The following is an 18697-nucleotide window of genomic DNA, read 5'->3' on the forward strand; positions in this document are numbered from 1 at the left end:
AGCTGTTATTATTTCAACTTCCTGATGGATTAACCGAGATACATAATAATAGAGTTGGATGCCAGTATTTTGCCGGTTCCTCCGAAGTAGCGCTAAACGCGGAAAGCAATTAAAGTTTTCCTCTTTTTGCTGCATTCGGATATGAAAAATTGTCTCGGAAACTCGCGAACCATGCTCGACAGCATTCTGAAAAGGTCAGTCGTTACTTTTCACTGAAAGGGCAGCGACTGATCGAATTACAAATTGAATTAATATTGAAATTTAGACTTCACCGGGAATTTGCCATTTTATGATCCGTTTCAATAGAGAATTGAATAAACGCATGTCCAAGATTGTTTAGCGAAAGATATATCGGCTATGCTTCCCCATGGCAACGTAGGCAAATAAAACCAATTTTTATTTCAATACAAAATGGCCGTTCTGTACGGCAAGTTGGCTGTATTTCCTGGCATCCACTCATATTTCTTAGATGTAACGTCCGCAAGCTAGCAAAGAGTCATAGCACACGGGGAATGCAAAATTTCCAGCATTACTGTGAATGCTCGAAACTGGGACGCGAAGTTTCAACTTATATTTCCCGCGTAGTTCGCGGTGTCGCGAATAAATGAAAAACGGGGCGGGATTTAGAAACGTTTCGAATCTCATTTCGCCAACCACTCCATTCAGGTTATTGAGTTACACTTGAGGCGGAATTCAGAATTCTTGGGAATTGCACCGAGGTATCTGCGCGAGGATGACGATGAACGACGACGCGAAAGATTTCTATGATTCATTCTTTGCCAGTGGATTGAATAAAATCTTCTGGACCGAACAGCGAACGTCTTCTGTCGAGTGATTGCGAGTATCATCGAGAAGAAAACAGAGATTTACTATTACGCGTACGGTTTCGTGCCTCAAGATTTCATCGAGCCGACGCGGATTCTTTACTCTGCACTTCCCTTGTTTCGTTCGGAAGTTAGCGAAGGAAACGCTTTGAAATCGAGGAGCGTGACAATGGTATTATTTGACGCGACGATATTACATTTTCACTCGGTTTAGTTTCGTTTGATCTTCCGGCTTTCGTGACAAAGATCTCAATTTTATCAAGGTCTACAGGTCGTTTCGTGCAATCGGTCTATAGATAACATTCAAAATAAATGTTAAGTTGGAAATGAAAAAAAAATAAAATCGTAAGATTTTTCGTATAAAAAGTTTGAAATTGGAGAATAATTTTTAAAAATGTAATACCAAGAATAAATCTTATTCTAAAACGAACATCTTCAAGTGTATTGAAGGAGATCCAAGTTGTAAGAAATTGGTACTCAAACTGTAGCATATGATAGGAGGAAGAGAAACATGCAGGTTACTAAATTTCCCAACGTTCTTTATATTGCTCTTCAGAAGTAGCAGAAATCAAATAAGATCTATATCTTTCCGTGAATTTCCACAACATATGAAAAGCAGCAGCCTCGTAAAGAGCAGAAAAGGGGTTTCAAGATACTTCTGATTTACTAGTAAATTTCCCCATGGAAGTTGACTTGCACATATTTGCATTTTTCATTCGTGAAAAATAAATGAAAATTTGGTCTCTCGTACATAACACACCCTGCGATAACCATTAACTTTAAATGTATGTGTGTTATACTTGGGCAACAGTTTCGGAAAAGGAGCATTTGGTTGTTTTCTCGTGGAATCGAACGACCGGAAAGATAGATTCTCCCAGAGGAAGATGCAGTCGAACTGCAACTTATATGTCTCTAGCCATTTGCATCAAGTTTGGAAGCGAGTTTACGCGTGGTCGATTTCCGTTCCTCCGTTCCTATTTCGTGAAATTTATTTATATTTTTCCTACGTTGCTTTTAGTTTTATATTTTCGTGGTCAAAACTTTCTTCGTCTATAGTTTCAATGATTTTCCTTAATTCGATGGAAGAAAATCAAGGTTTCATTTTAAAACCAATTATCATATTTTCATAAAGAAATCTTACTCGATTCTTTTTTTTCCTCATAAATTCGACTGAGGAAAGATTCATGAAAGGTTGAAGCCCCGACTTAGGGCACTGTTACGAGCTGTGCAGAGAATCGCGTAACTCAATTGCGTCACTTAATTACACGCTTCCATAAATCGTCCACTTCAATTTACCGCCGCCTTTTGCCGGCGTGGCACGTTTCCCGTGCACCGTAATCACTCCCGTTTTCCATTCTTTCTAAGTTGCTTTGAACGCTCTGTCATTGACCTACCAATGACCCACCATAGTAGTCGACGTGTTAACGAGGTTCACTGATCGCGGTAGTTTAATTGTTTCTTGTGAAAGGTAGCAATCTTAGTTTTATAGCGAGCAGTTTCATTACTTTTTGAGCAAACCACGCAGGATGGTAAAAGGTTTCCCGTGTGCTAGAATCTGGAAAATGACGGTCCCGATAGGTCGGGATGAGAATTATCGATGGAAGGAAGCATCCCGATCTCACGTTGTCGAGCTGCAAGCTCGTGGCTGCATTAAAGAATCATGAATATTCATCGAATCGCTGACAGACCGGGCTAAAATCGATCTTACCCTCGGCAAGATTGTTTTATGGGTCATATCGGGCTCTCGTGAAATTGAAAATAACTCGGAAAAAGCGCGTTAACCTTTTAACCTTTTTTTCCCATTAAGTTCTTCATCAAATGCTATCGCATAGATTCTTAATAATAATTTACTTAATAATATTTTTTTCTAGTTTCTCATTTTCAACCTCGTTAATTCTCTTTCCAAATATACAAGGAACTAGTTATTCGTTTTATTCGCAAAGTACACCTTATTGTCCTGTATAACAGCATCGCCATGGCGACAATGGTATCCAGTGGTTTCGCAGAATAAAAATATATTCCCCGGATAACGAGCAGCATCACGAGTTTCCGAGTTTTATGGAACGAGTCCCGCGGTACCAAGTTCATTTTAGAACGTAATTTTCTGATCTATATAAGGCGACGATATGCATACTGTGCAAACTTCATTCGATCTACTTAACGCCATTCTTTTCATCTAACTATATTGCTCTTGAATAGATAGTGGGATTCATTCAAAAGTGGTCGTATCGTTAAAGAAAGTCGAGTGTTCTTCAGATTTTTACTTGCTTTCGCGCTCCTATACATTAATAACAGCCTGTCACCCATTTTATAATAATTCATAAATGAACCATTAACGATCAAAGGTTGCTAATTGATTTCTGGTCAATAACCGCCGGCATCGAAATTGAAAAGTTCTACCTACAGTTTGCAACAAATTATAAAATTATTAAATTATAGATGAATTATTAATGATCAAAGGTTACACTATTAAACGATAGCCACCGACACCAAAAGGGCTGTTAATAGGGTTTCGGTTGGTACGGTGTTAAATGAATTATCGTGATGCTTGTTTGAAGAATTAATTTTAATTGGATATTACATGAAATTCAATTTTCTTTCTATTCCATGAATAGACCATTTATATTTAATTTTATCCTCCATCAAATTCAATATAAATATTTGATTTTTTAATAAAAAGATAATTGGATTTTGTTTAATATCGTAACATAAATCTGTTAATTCCCGTGTACATTGTTTCTACCTTACTCGTCCGCAATTTGCATAAATGAAATTCCAACGTAAGTCTCTTGCATCGAGCATTATTTCAACCGTGCCGTCGTCAAGGATCTCCGAGGATCCTTTTCGATCTCTTGATCGCTCTTCTACGACCAGGAAATATCTTCTCCGTAATACAGTAAGCGTAATGGGAGCATAAATCGTTCCGGATTAACAGAAATGCCAGAATTTAAATGTCCGAACATTCGTCTCGTCCAGCTCAGTCGGATACGAGTGGTCGTGCGCTCACATAATCGTCCTGGACGAAATGGAGCTTCGAATGACGGACATCCATTGTTTGAAGTGTTTCTATATGCGTTCTCACGCTTTGCCAGCAGTATAGCCGATGGATCCATGCCAGCCACTTACTTTTACGAATGTCCCCATCGCTTCGATTCGCCTCGTTTCCCTTAAACGGAAAACTCTCTAACAGGTAGCGTTTCATCGTAACTAGTATATTGCAATTTTAGTTTTCAACGAACGGTACTAATAATTTTCGCTGAAAATATATATTTAACTTCGCGTACATTTTCCTTGAAGAGGGTTAAAATTATGTAGTCGCCGAGTTAGCAAATTCTTCGCACGAAATCGCACCTATGCGCGTGAAGAAACTTTCCAGGTGACCACGAACCCCATACGCGCCTACGGTAACAATGGTGATCGCGAACGGGTACAATGGAGTCGAAAAGTTGGCCGAGGGGTTGTTGGTCGACTGGTTACCTCGCGGTTGCCTGACAAAAGTCTTAAAACAAAAGTCGCCCGGACTCGTGAATAGCTGAACTTTGGTGCGTTAGTTCCGTTTCCTTTGACCAAGTCATCCGTTGAACATTGAATCCATTGTCGTTGACGTGTTCAGACTCTGTCGGGCCGCGACGAAACAATGCTTCTTTCTCCCGCGGGACCCATGCCTCTTGGTACATTTTCCCTCGCATTCGTTGGAGAAACAGACGGTCTTGCTCTTTCCAAAGCTGATTAATATATTAATTCTTAATCTATTAAACGGAGTCAGGTGATATTACAAAAATAATTAACTCGTTGATGCTAGGATAGAAATGGCCGTAGGTATTATAACCCCGTTGCTAATAAATTAAAGAAAATCCTGCAATATCGTAGGAAAATCTGAAAAAATTGTGTGTAAGATTAGGCGAATAAAGCGTGTAATAATTTCTGGACTCCTTTCAGCACACACCGTATAAATCGACCTTTATTCGCAGCGATCAAACATTCGCGTTAATTTATGCATCAACAAGTAGTTAGATTTGTAACCGGCCGTCAATATTCGCGAATGGAATCCCCGGTGTATTCACACGGGCATTAGTTACTCGAAACGAAACGAACCATTAAATTACGTTTCGCATTAGCCAAATACGAACAGTTTTTCAAATTTATTCGGTGTCTCCGGTTTGATCGGGGTAAACGGTGTCGGTTGACACTCGACACACATTTTCACGTTCTCATGCTGAATATTGTGCTCGACTCGGGAATATTTCCAAATACCAGTTCGCAATCAAATGCTCGCTGATTCGAGTTGCAATCGAATATTGTATAAATAATACGAACGTTCGAAAAATGAACGATCGATCCTTTTGATCGTTTCTGTTCCATCGGGAAGATTAAACTGTCGCGGGGTGAAAAGGGAAGTTGCGAGGTCTTTTGATATTTCCTTTCTTTTTTTTAATTTTCTATCGTGAAACATGGGAGTACACGTAGGTACAGAGGAATAAAGTGGACAGGTGAGAGACTAGCTTTTTTCAGGGTACGGTGGAAAAACCACTGGCTGTGGTTTCGCGACGAATTAGAAGACATTCACTGGGATTTGGTTTTGTTCGATTTTTCGTGGGTAGTATTTCATTTTTTTTTTTTTTTCGGGACACGTGCGGAAGACTCGAGAAGAATAGAAAGAAGAATAGGCTGCGTTGCAGTTGCAGTGGCTGTCAATCTTTTTTCTTGTTTTTGGTGCGTTGGAAAATTTATCATTTTTCCTAAAAATTCATTTTCTATCTTCGTTAATATTCTTTAGGCTATCGACTGATTGTTGCAACAAACGAATAATTTAATTTTGTTTACGTTCATTAGCTCGTTACTTGCGCGCTGATTTATTCGGCATGGTATATTAAATTTATTCGCGAAACGAGAGAGGTTGGCCTCTTTCATTAAACGCACGTGTGACAGTGTAACTGGTAACGAGTGACTACGAAGATTTATTACACAGCACGTTCCATTTTACGACTGCGAAATTGTGACGTACGAAGTGTCTGGTTCAAAGATAATCCTGTAATGTACATGTACACGGATGTAGTGTTATTCACATGCAAGAGCTGCAAAATTGCTGGAGAATAATTTACACCTGTTTACAGTAGTCCTTTGGACGACAAGCCAGTATCAGTTACAATTTTAATGTCATTTTTCATTCAATCCCGAAATACTCCTTACAAATTCCGATAGAGGAGCTCAGAGGAAGCGGATGGGCTGTTGAATTAATTCGTGTAATGACTGATAGTACTAAAAGCGACGAGGAGGAGGCGGAGTTCTTGGCAAAGAAGGTACTCGATGACAGATAATGACGACTAAATTACAGGGATTAATTTATTATTCCGCAGCGCGCGGTGATTAGTAAGCAGAAACGCATAAGCCGATAACCGTCTCCAATGGGGTGTAGATTTTCGGATTTTTCCGTGTGTTAGTGAAACGTGACATTCCGCGAACATTCCCTCACGTATCCGTATAATAGCCATTCCTACGGGAATAAAATGCTTCCCCCTCGTTCAGTGTCTTACACCGTTGTCTCTGTTGCTCGACGGATTTGATAAATTATGATCCCATGGGATTAGAAGCTTTTGAAGCTCGATTCAGTTTTCATATGCTGTTTGTATAAAGGATGTTCTTGCATTACGAGGTTGATATTTGTCATTTGTTTTATGGCTAGTGATCGATCGTACGTATGCTGCTTCGTGAATTTTATTACACTTTTATGCCGAAAGGATCAAATCAGAGAAAAATATTAGAATATTAAAAATTATATTGGAATTAGACGCCGTGTTATCTGAAAAATAGTCAGTTATTACATTATCCATATGAGTATCAATTTGTCATAGTTTAGTAATCCCGCATTATTGTCGCAATTACGTTTCAGAAATGATCGTACCCTTCTGAAGAAGCCATTACACCGAATAATAAATTAATCTTCCTCGAGCATGGTATTAGAGGACAGGAGGTATTTTCTTTATTACCTTTTCCTCGGTCACATTCATCTCTTAAAATTTGTTGCTTTCACATACGATCCGTCATTGTAGCAAGCGATCTTTCAAAAGTTTACTCCAACAATAACCATCTGTCGTTGTTGCTCGTTCGATCAAACGACGTCATCCAACGGGAACAAACGGGCTCGACGAGAAATTATGTCAGCCGGAAAAGCTAGTTTAGGCAGGAAATGCAATCAAATCCCTAACAAACAGAGGAACTTTGAAGGCGCTGCTTTCAGTCGTATCGCGCTTTCGGTATAAACGCCTTGCGATACTCTTTGAACGCTTCGTGCCCCTCTTGTTTAACTTTAAATATTTTAGTTTACCGCTTGCTTAAAACGTTTGCTCTTGCTTTACGATCGTTGTTCTACAGCAGAATCCTTCGGTTTTGATCTTTGATTCTTTACGTTGGAAATATCATTTTACACGGTACAATAATGAAGTATCTAGTTTAGTGTTTTTCACACGTTTAATTTCGAACCGTATATTTTTTCTTCTCGCACGTGGAACACATGCAACAATATTATTCGTCAGGGGAGAAAAGTCCGTGTTTTAATTTTTCAACTCTGATACACGCGTGGCAAAGATTCCAGTTACCTCGTAACTGGAGCAACATCCACACGTGTCAACAAATACGTGTACGTAAATATTTTTCCTTCTCACCGGGGGCTGAAGAAGCGGTTTACACGTGGAAAGCAATTTCTGGTGTTAAGTAGAAAAGCATCAGGATAAACTGTTTACCGGAGTGGCTGCGAAGAGAAAGAAAACCGTGAAGAAACGGGACTGCAGACCCCTTTAAAGCGTCGTACAACCGCATCGTTGTTTGTCTTAGCGAGGGTTCTTCTTCTGGACCTAAGGTTGAATCGCTTCCGGGAAACAGCGGGAACCGTCATCAGTTTAAGTATTTACGTGTGTTTTTTCCCGCTTCTGGGTCGCCCTGAATTTCGGACGTATGTCATTCTTCTTCTACCGATTTTGTCCCGTGAAAATTCTTTGGAAAACTTAGTAAAAATACGGTAATTTAAGTTTCCAGTAAAATTTGCCTCGTTTCTTCTTCAAAAAAATGAAATTTTGTTTCGATAAAAGGGATCTATATTGAAGATTATTGAGAAAACTCTTTGCCAATCGTAAAGTGCACGAAAGAAGTACCTCAGGGAAAATCGCACGTAGTTTCGTCAGTGAAAAGTTACTGCATATTCGGTGTCCGTTCCGGTGAGAAACGTTCGATCGTGTAACTTCGGACGTGTATTTCAAATGTGTGGCGCATAATTTTCAAGTTTCGTGGATCCGCGCGAAATTTCCCAACCGAGTTTCATTACAAATCGATTCAGCGATTTGACCTGATTTTACCCTGACATACAGACTTTCATGTAGCTGACAGCCGAATGCATAAGACACACCAGCACATGTTGCGGTGACCGAAGTTGAAAACCATGTCCGTTTAAATCGCCACCATACTAGATGCATATCTATTTCTATCTCTGTTAAACGGTAATAAACTTTTGGCCATTTCCAACGTGAAAAATAAAAGAATTGATTTTTAATTTTTATTTAGAATCGATAAATAAAAATCTGAAAAAATGTTAAGGTATTGAAACATCAGAGAATACAGAGATTGAAATTGTTATTTTATTGAACCATCCAACCTTCGCGGAATAAAATTTTTCTACCGTTTCTGAAATTTTTTCCGTGCAGTTTTCATATTGTAAATTTACACCGAGAAACGGAATGTCGCCTTCATATAAAGACGCAGTAAAACCACATTTTATTTAAGAACTTGCAGTGTTTTCAGGCAGTTCGAAAGCTCGCAAATGCCAAGGGGATTTTAGAAGTATTCAAACACGTTGCTTGTAAACGAGCGCGTATTTTCTCCAGAATCGCGTGAACAACAATGTAGAAAGTACGGACGCTCTATCCTCCCTTCTGGAGTATAAATATTCAAGAAAATATTCGAACGTCGCGGCTTTCGTATTTACGCGATTCTACGGCCAATAAAGTGGAGTGGCGGCTCCTGTTATAGCTTCATATTTTTCTAGCAAGTTACGGAATCGAAGTTGAGGTGAAAAAAATATATATATATATGCACTAAAGCTATTATATTTGCATAGTACACGTTATAGTTTATTGATTATTAATAAAGAGAAAGGAAGATAATATTTTTTAAGCTAAAATAACGAGGAAAGTTTGCTATAAAAATATTGTAGAAAATTTTGAATACGTGTATTTTTATTTCAAATTATTTTATATAAAAAATTAGATACAGTTATTATGAAGCAAATTTTTCAAAAATATTTTAAATGAAGTAATACGTGTTCATCTCTTATCATTTCTTATCTTTCTGCAAACTTCGCAACTCGTTCAAGAACACATTAAATACACTCTCTTGCCCCTGATATTTGGTACATCAGTCTTCGGCACGACTGATAAACGTCAGGCAGTCAAAAATATCTTCCGGCGACCTTCTTTGTTCCCCGATGGTTACACTTATGGCAGTCTTCTTGGAACCGCCACAGTAGCAACTGAACTCTTTCTTCGCGAGCTTAATACAAGCAGCTGTCGTCTACGATTCGATCAGCTCGGGCGAATTTTCTTGGAACGGGGTTGAAAATTTCAGCGGATACGGGAACGGGAACGTGAACATGCGTTCGAATTTCAAAAATTCGTAGAAGGAATAGAAATGGCTCCATTTCCGAAAGCCTCTAAGCTCGAAAAATGGTAGATCCGATGGAACACGAAAACAGAGTTTCTACAGAAGCTAATGCATTCAACGCGAAATTTTCTAATGAAATTTCGGTCCCTTCGTTCTCGTTGACAATTTTGAGAATCGTTTGTGAAAGTTCGTCTCGTTAGATGTCCGGTGATCAGACGAATCGAAGTTTCAACGGACATACAAGGAATATAGAGTAGAGGACGAACGATTGTAAATTCTAACGAGACAAAGAAAGGGTTCTGAAAGATCGTAGTTTAAAATACACCCAAGTCTTCGTAAATAATGTATGAATTCGATTTGGTACATAATGCATTAAGCACATTGCGATCTATCTTCAATTTTTCAATTCATGACAGAAGTTTCTAGTTTTATCTCGTGATAAATAACACTCGTTTTATTACCGAACTCGAAAAATCGAACGTTCCTTCGTCGATAGTGTTTAGAGACGATTTGTTATTCCTGGAACAGAATGTTCATAGAAGAAAAAAGAAAGGAACAGCCGTCAGCTGTGCGTTCCGCATGCGTGAGCGGACGGCGACGATAGCCGTCGTCGTCGACGGCGCGCCGCGGCGGTCTTTGCCATTAACGGGTCGTTATCGTCGCTATTTTTTACCCTTTCGTTATCGGTATGGGAATAGTCAGGGACGCGCGCTAGTGGATGGGAAATCATTTAGTCAGGGTTAAATGAAAATTCCATCTGGATCTGAAAATCTGTTATTTTAATAATCACAATTTTTATTGACACTTGTCGAGTTCTCCGTCGAAATGGAGTTGTAATACTTGATTAACTGGTATCGTAGGAAGGGTAACGTTTCGAGTAGACGATATACAATTAAGATACGATTTCGATCAAAGCGAAACAGTGCGGAGGTTGTTATCATTAAGGAAGCCCAATGCGAGCAAACATTATCGCGTGAACTTCGACTGGAAGCTGGTCTGAATTATGCAGCTGCAAGCCGTTCTCCTATGAAGCCTTCACCCTTCCCCTCTCTCTCTCTCTCTGTCTACGCTTCTGCTGCTCTTCTCCCGAGGCAAGAAGACCCCAGGGAGACACAAGCTGGTTTCTACTATAGTAGGAAGCTTGTCTGCCCGTTATGTCCCGCAATGGCTCCGAAGACAGGTTTATTTCTCCCTGCTTAATCACTGGGAAACACCGAGCCCTGCTGTATGCAGCCGTTTCCTGTCTCCTGAAATTGCCGCGACTCCGAGTAGGTGGCTAGATTAATTGATCCATAGTCTCGATTTGTCCGCAGGCCGAACGGCCAACTTCCGTGGTTACCTTGCGGCTTAATGTCGCGCGATCATGTAAGTAGGTTTCACACACGGGATCGGAGATCTTTAATCTTTGCGGGACGGATATGGAAGGCGATTTGTCGGGGGAACGTTACTTCGCTGGTTGGAACCATATTCAACGGGAATGTTGAAACTTTGTTAGTAGGGCGGTGTATAAAATTCAACCTTCAAAGTATTACTTTCACCCCTTGGTATCTTGTTCTCCATGCTGAGAAATAGGTCTCCTAAGAACAAATGAAAGAAAATGATTCTTTGAATTTTACTAACTTATTTTATTTATTTTCTGTTTCAGGTAAGTGATCTTTACCTACCACACAATTCGAGAGAGCATTGACACAAGGATGGCGGTATATGTAAGCAAACATTGAATATCGTAACTTACGCATGCATAATTAATTTCTGCAATTATTTTTTAATACCGTTACCTAGCACTGAGTAAAAAAAAAGTAGTAGATTCAATTTCACTCTACCATGATACTCGAGAGTTAAAAAAACAGAAGTTATAGTCTGTTCCAATTTAAACTACCACCGTCGGATTCAACCGTGAGAAAGCATTCTCTCGAAGGAATTTGCCGAAAGACAAACAGAAGTAACAAAAAAAGGAAAGAAACGGAATCCGCGAGTTCGATGGAGGTTCCATTTCCGGTGTGCTCGATTGAGATCTCGTCCTAATCGCGACCACGTTCGTGCAATGAAAGCAGCTACGATTTCGCATCTAGATCTAACAATCTGTTTTTCCTGAACGTACGCGAATCTCTATCGATTTCTGTTCCGTTCTCTTTCCTCCTTGATTTCCTCCCCGTGAATTTTGAATGTGACCCGCGCAATCCACGTCACACGGTAAATTCTGTTCAAGCCCCCGCTATTTTGCTTTAGTCTTTCTGTTTAAAATTCCGCGTCGCGCGGAGATTGCAACACGGAAGAATCGGTCGCGTGTTTTGCATTCGCGTTTTCCTGCATGGAATCACAGATACCGACGTGAGATAGGGAAACGTCTGGTTAATGCGGTTAATCGAGCCTGATATTTATAGGCGATCATTTTCATGGTAGATATGGTAAGAAATTGTGATGTGGTTCGAACTGGTACGGAATAACGAGGGTAGAATGCTTTTTTACCACGAACCCCAAAGTAGTTCTTTTCCATTTCAAAGATGACCTAGTTCGTGTAACTAGCCAATAAACTTGTCCCACGTGTCAAATGCGTATGAAATAAAAATATAATCAATATGAAATATTCGTCTGGGTGCAACGAATAAACGTGTCGCTTCTAATATAAGACATTTTTTTTTTCTCTTATTGCACTCGGTGCAACCAGTCGCATTCGTTTCGACTATAGCCCCGTATTTTTCACAAAGATACGTTGTTTTTAGATGTCGCACCGCTACGAAACGAAACGGATGGTTGTCGGAAAATTTATTTCGTCGCTTTTCCGATATCGTCGAAATCGAGCCGGCCGTAGAATTGAAAAGCTTCCCGAATAAGTTCGTTAAGATTAAGATATTTCACCCATTACTTTCTTTCGCGCGAAAAGGAATTTGAATCGCGTATTAATTCTTCCGTGACTGCACGTTTCACAGAATCCTATTTCTCTTAATTTGCATGGAGACTTCAAAGTTTTCTATAAAATAGAAGAAAATCCGTGTGACAGTCCGCAATCTGCTTTAAAGGCGTTCGTTGGAAACCGTCTGTCGAAAATCCTCCGAGCCGATGAAATTGACAAGTAATCGATGGGGCGTCTTCAAAGAAATAATCTGAAATTCCATTGAAATTCTCGGCCCGCGTGGCTCGAAGAAGTCGCGCAAACGGATCGCGTATTTGCTATCCCGTAGGTAGACTGAAAACGAACGACGGATGTAAGTTGGGCTTTTCCGTGCGAGGCAAAGCGAATTGTTTTGCAGAGTAGTTGAAACCGCATGGAGGAAAAGTTGAAGGGAACTCGAACGTCGAGCAAACCGATCGTAAGCGATTAAATGAACCAGTATGAGTTTCTTTCTGTTGAACACGAGAAGGTTTCTTATTAACTTCTACTTGTAACTTGTCTCGTTGAACGCGCACGCTTAGGATAATCGCTGCTTAGGTTAAGGCAATTTGCTTGGTAATTAATAACTCGGGGCCCTCTATTTGTTGTGTCGCAGCAAATTACGTGATTTAGGTAGCCATGCTAGCGATTCGGCTGAAACAGCCTCGGTTATAATACGAACTCTCGCCAACTACTTACTTCGCGAGACTTTGTATTCGTAAGAAGGAAACTTGGATTAATTGAGATTGTCGTTTCGAGTAATTTAACTTTGGAGTTTGTTGCGTAACGATCACGAATGAATCGGTGCAATTTAACTGTTCGATTTGTAATAGCAAATCAATCGATGAAATATAATTAGTCTTATTCGTGAAATGATTAAATTTTCATCCCTTATCAAATTATTTGAAAAGGGTTATGAATGAATCGACTTAAATTTCATGGTGATATTTTGTGTCTCATTTCAAACGATATTTCAAGTGAATTAAATCCGCAAATTATTCGCTGGAATATCGACGAGATAGGATGAATCTCATTAGATAGCCGAGGAAATGGTTGGTTGGTATTAGTCCCGGTGCAACCGAACAATCAGCCTTGGCTTCGGGGCAACCTTTGACCATTTTTATTCCACGGTAGAGTCTCAATTTTATCAGGCGAACAAAGTTCCGTCACCATCTTTTTGTTCTCGTTTTTCGTCGGGCGAGGAGGTATCCTTGCGGTTCGAATAAAGGGCTACATTTTAAGTTTCCGCGTCGAAGGAAACCCTTTTAATTATTCGTGAAGGAACGAAGGATGGCAAGCGTAAACCCTCGTTGAACATTTACCTCCTTTTTTTCTTCGTTTTCTTCCTGTTGTTCGTGACCAGTGAGAATTTTAAGTCTCGCATCCACAAACGCGGCGACCCTCTCTTCAACTACTTTTTACTCCCTTTGTTTCGCTGCTACTTTCGAGACGTTCGATCACGTACCTTTTATTAAAAAGTTCCATCTTATCGCGGAACGAACGAACCCCCGGAGTTTTTGCTACGCGAATGAAATAACGACGAGTTTAAGGGAGTTCGAATCAGTGTCAGGATTAATTGTTTCGGTGCAGTTCGATTTGAGATTGTACAGCAAGCATACTATATTATGAAATTGCATTAAAAATTTAATTGAATTTAAAATTATAATCATTAATACAAAATATAAACATTTGTATTTAAACTAATCCATGGTTAAATGATATTTCATTCGATTTGCATTTTCTGTACAAAATCATACGACAGTTGGCTTGACCCATTTCCTCTTCCAAATTCAATAGAACCTTTGTACCACCTGTACACAAACAGTTTGTTTCATATTTATAACATTTTTCAGATACAATGGCTATTCTCTAGCCATGTTTGAACAATATATTTTTCCAGCTCATGCCTCTATGGTTTCGAGTGTCCAGCTGACCAAGCTAAACTGAAAACGTGACCAGGTAGATAGAAACAAGCTCTCTCAATATAAAACGACTTTCCAATCGCGTAATGAATTGTGACGGAATATAAAAGCCGTGCACAGCCGTTGATAAATCGCATCGATGAACCACAAAGAGCCGGGAGGAGAGAAGCGAATCTTCCCATCCATTCAATTTTTGATAGCGAACTCGTAACAAATCGTCACTCGTTATCTTGCGAAATCAGTATCGTGTCGTTCCAAAGAGACTGCTTATAAAATGGACGCTGACGATGATCTATTATCAATAATCCTCAGTTATGTATTTAATAATTGAAATTAGAATTTTGAAATTTGCATTTGGCTCGTGTCAAAAAGCTTGAATTAGAGTTAATTACAATAGAACAGTGAAAAGAATATAATTTTTTACTTGTATGGATTAGGTTCTACAAAATTCTCTTTATGAGCTAATTTATAACTGGGATCCTCGGATTCCATTCATTCTACTCTCACACCCTTTCCCTTCCTAATTGAATATCGATATTTCGCGATAATGGAAGCAGATGCCAAGGGGGATGCAACGATCTATTTCACACCAGGTACACCGGGGTTACTCTTTGAGCACACGTACGATTTAACAGGTCAAATGTGTCTGCAATATACTAGATAATGCAACCATTAAAATATCCGGGCTAATTATTCTCTTGAACAGCTATTTAGTGTTCGTTATGCTAAATTGAACGTATCGTTGATTGTTTTTAAAGGATTTTAAGGGTTTTGAAAATGATTCGAACCATCTACCTGAAAATGAACGAATTTAGTTAATTGCAATGTACGAAAGTGCTGAAATTTGGAAGAAATTTTGATACAGTAAATTACAACCATTCCTTCCGTAATGAACCATAAAATTGTCGATATTTGAATACCTTTACTCAGCAATTCATAAAAGCACAATTTATTAATTCGCAATATGAACGAAGAACCTCACCAAAGTGGAAAAACGTCACATAACAGAGAAATATTTATCAACCTGTTTTACCATTTATCTCGTAGCGGGTCCATTAAAAGGCACCCAACTCGTGGAATATCGTCGTTCATTTTTTATGAAATCGTGCAATATTGAACTGGTTGCGCCTATAACCGTGACGCTTCATCGCGTTGTTAATTAAAAATAAAAGGAGAAAATACGAGGCGCGACATGATTACGGTGCTCCATCAGAATCTCAGCTTTTATCCATGCATCGTTCATTTGCCGCTTCCTTTTGTTTCCCGATGCATAGAAAAACTCTTCGTGTTCGACAAGAATTATTCATTTGGGCGTTCAGCGTAAAAATGGAGCATGGAAAATCGTGATGGGCAAGGTTTAATCCATTAATCCTTGCACGCCGATTACAGGCTCGTTTCGATTCATCTACCCAATCAAAATATGCAAAATATGGAAATCTTGTAATAACAAAGACCTGTGTTAACAAATTTCCCGTTTCAAAAGAAACTATTTCATTAATCTGGTACCATTTTGTCCAAGAATCGTGACACGAAACCGTGATTCAATACTTTTTATCGGTGACAAAAAAAATACAAGAGGGTTCGTTTAATCGTAAATAATAGGAAACCAAGCGTTTTAATTACACACTGTATCGATTCGTTGGAGAGGGAAGGAAATATCGGTCGCAGTTCGTAGAAATAATTCAGCAGTACAGCTTGTTCTCGTGAACAAAAACAAATTAACAGCGACACCGGCATATACGCCGGGAAAAAAAGTGCAGTTGAAAACTGGCTGGAATACGTCGACACGCACCTTTCCAGCTGGCTCGGTGAAAATTGCCTGGACTCGGTTTTTATCGCGCGATACACCACGGTTAATTAATTATCCTGGTTCCAAACGGTAGCTAGCCATCACTGGTCGGTCTAGGATTAAACACACCCCTCGAATAACGGTTGGAAAACTAATAAAATAGCGCCGTTGCTCGTGTCCGACGGAACAGTTTTTATTTCGTGTCAGCAAATTGAGGTCATCATAGAACTACGATATTATCTCTATACTCGAACGAAAAATAAAGATTAAAAAGTCAATAAAAACGTCATGTGGCTATTATCTATGAAGCGGAATTATTTGAATAGTGAGGGAACACGCTCGATTCGCGTGTTCGCTCGTCATATCACCATTTTCATCCCCGACGGGGTTTGTTATATCGAGCGTTGCGATGAAGAGTGCAACAACCCCGACTGTTAATCTGCTCTTCCTAAAAAAAAAAGCAGATTTTTCATTAATCCGTGTCTCGCGCTGCTCCTGTGGGATCGGAAGCGTTAACATTATTCCCCTTTTTAAACATTGAGAGCGGGACGAGAGGGTTGGCCGCGTCGAGCGGACGGTTTTGTGGCGAAATTCGCGATTAATGCGCGAGCAATTTAATGCACCGTGGACGAGAACGTCGCGCTAGATTATCGCGACTTTTAATTGGCCTCATGAAAGTTTAGAAATTCATTGAATGGAAGCGTTGAGCACTGTTTCTCTTCTGTTTCCTTTTCTTGCAATATTGTTCTCGTTACTTGAACTATAATGGATTATATTTACATGCAGAAAATGTGTATGTGTAAATCTTTTCTGAAAAAAAAATCAAATAATATTCTATGCAAAGTGGAGACTTCGCTAAAATCATTTGTGCATTGTTGTTTCTGAAATTTCTGTTAAAACAAAGGTTTTTAGTATTTGTTTTATGTTGACAAAAGCCATTATGAAATTCAAAGTTATATGGCTTTTGATCTCTCACGTTGTGGCGATAGAGTTTGAAAAATGTGAAATTTTTTCGAAATAAAAAGAGGAAAATGTTTCTTCAAAAAGGGGATGTTTTTATTCTTTGAACTTTTTGATCGTTGAAACAAAAAGTTTATTATTAGGGTCACTAATTTTTCTAGATACTTCAGAATGCTAAATCCAATCTCTGAGAGTTAATTAAACGTTCGCGAGAGATTCTTCGCAGAATACAAATATTTCTCGGCGTTCTGAAAGCGAGCAGAGAAAAAAGGGGTATAGAGAAGCGTTGTTCGTCGTGGAACAGGAGATAAAAATCGTGCACACACGAAGAACACGTTTCCATTGCAACCACCTACGTATCGGGCAGGTTTTTCTTTGCAAATTTTTATTGGCCTGTTCCCGTTTCCATCGAATTCATCAGGCTTTTCTTGTTCGACGCTGATACCTGGCTCGTTTTTTTTGCTAGCTGCAACCATTCACCAGCCTTTGGAAGTTTAACTATACGAAGCAGCCGTGATGAGAATCTCCTTTCTATAGTCAAATTTATTAGAAGAGGAACGTGAGTGTTTTTCCAAGTTTTCCATTGTCTCTGTAAGATGCGGCTTGGCCAGGTATAAAAGGGATCGTGCCAAGTAACCCTTCTTCGTCGCCTACCATCGCGTTATCTTCTTTCCTATAAATTTGTTTTACTGCCGATGATTTTCGTTCGTCCTGAATTGGCCAAGTTTCGCGAGAATTCGTGCCGAAAATGTGCGATAAGTTTGTGCGGATTACCGAAGCCTTCGTATTTCGATGGAACTTCAACTATTTTCGAATAAATCCTTTTATTCCGGATTTCTGAAAGTCTCCTCACCCTTATGGGGCAATTTTGTATCATTTCGGGATAATTGAAGTACTTAAATTACAAGAAATATGATTATTTAATAATTTAATACTTTGACGGTCATTAATGAATGAGGTTCACTAATGATGGTATAATTACAAAGGCATGGTTATTAAATATTCATTATTCTTTCTACCCTCTTCTATGCAATTATTAGCTAGTTACCTGGCATAAAGAAATTTCTTTCACCTAAACAAACTAAGCTCCTCGATCCATAAGAATTTCCGCGAAAATTTCTCCTCTGTTATTAATCATTCTCATTCTATAATACTTGGTTCCGCACGGTTTCGTTGCCCTTGGCTACTGCTCGTTTAATTTGTCTCCACTTTATAGAGAATTCTTTTATTCAGTGGAGATAAGTTACGTCCCATATTTCTCCTTAGACTCGCATCTGGTTTTTCACTCATACAAATATACGAATTTATGTACGTTTATGAGGCAATATACAGGGGTGGAAAAGATGGAAGGAGAAAAAGGCATCTCTGTCCGAAATGAGGAGACGAATCTGCATAAAATACAATTGTAATTCCTGGTTGACATATTAATCTTTAGCGATTTATCAAATTTAGAATATTATCAACATATAATATTATCAACATCAAATTGAACAGTTACAGTTTCTCGATTTCTAAAATATTTAACTTTATATTAAATTTTCTTTATTTGTTTTAAAATTGAAACAGCGAATAGATAGGTAAACTTAATGCAAAGCTCTAACGGAATTCCTGCAGCTCGTTACGAGACCCGTGGTCGATCGAGATCGCGAGAATTTTTCTTCCGTCACCTTCCGTCCGGATT

General features: G+C 39.1%; 1 protein-coding gene across 7 annotated transcripts in view; it reads left to right on the top strand.

Annotated features, from left to right (window-relative positions):
• The window catches only part of LOC114877023 (protein eva-1 homolog C), a 223931-nt gene that overhangs the window by 89522 nt on the left and 115712 nt on the right, over positions 1–18697 (top strand). Inside the window, exon 1 of one of the 7 annotated variants that reach the window (XM_029189104.2) lies at positions 11156–11179. The exons of the other annotated variants lie outside the window; for them this stretch is intronic. The gene's annotated coding sequence lies outside the window, so the exon portion shown is untranslated. Of the gene's footprint in view, positions 1–11155; positions 11180–18697 lie in introns of those variants that run through there. 7 annotated transcript variants of the gene reach the window in all.

Source organism: Osmia bicornis, chromosome 13 (genome assembly GCF_907164935.1).
Source record: "Osmia bicornis bicornis chromosome 13, iOsmBic2.1, whole genome shotgun sequence".
In the NCBI taxonomy this organism is placed as follows: domain Eukaryota; kingdom Metazoa; phylum Arthropoda; class Insecta; order Hymenoptera; family Megachilidae; genus Osmia; species Osmia bicornis.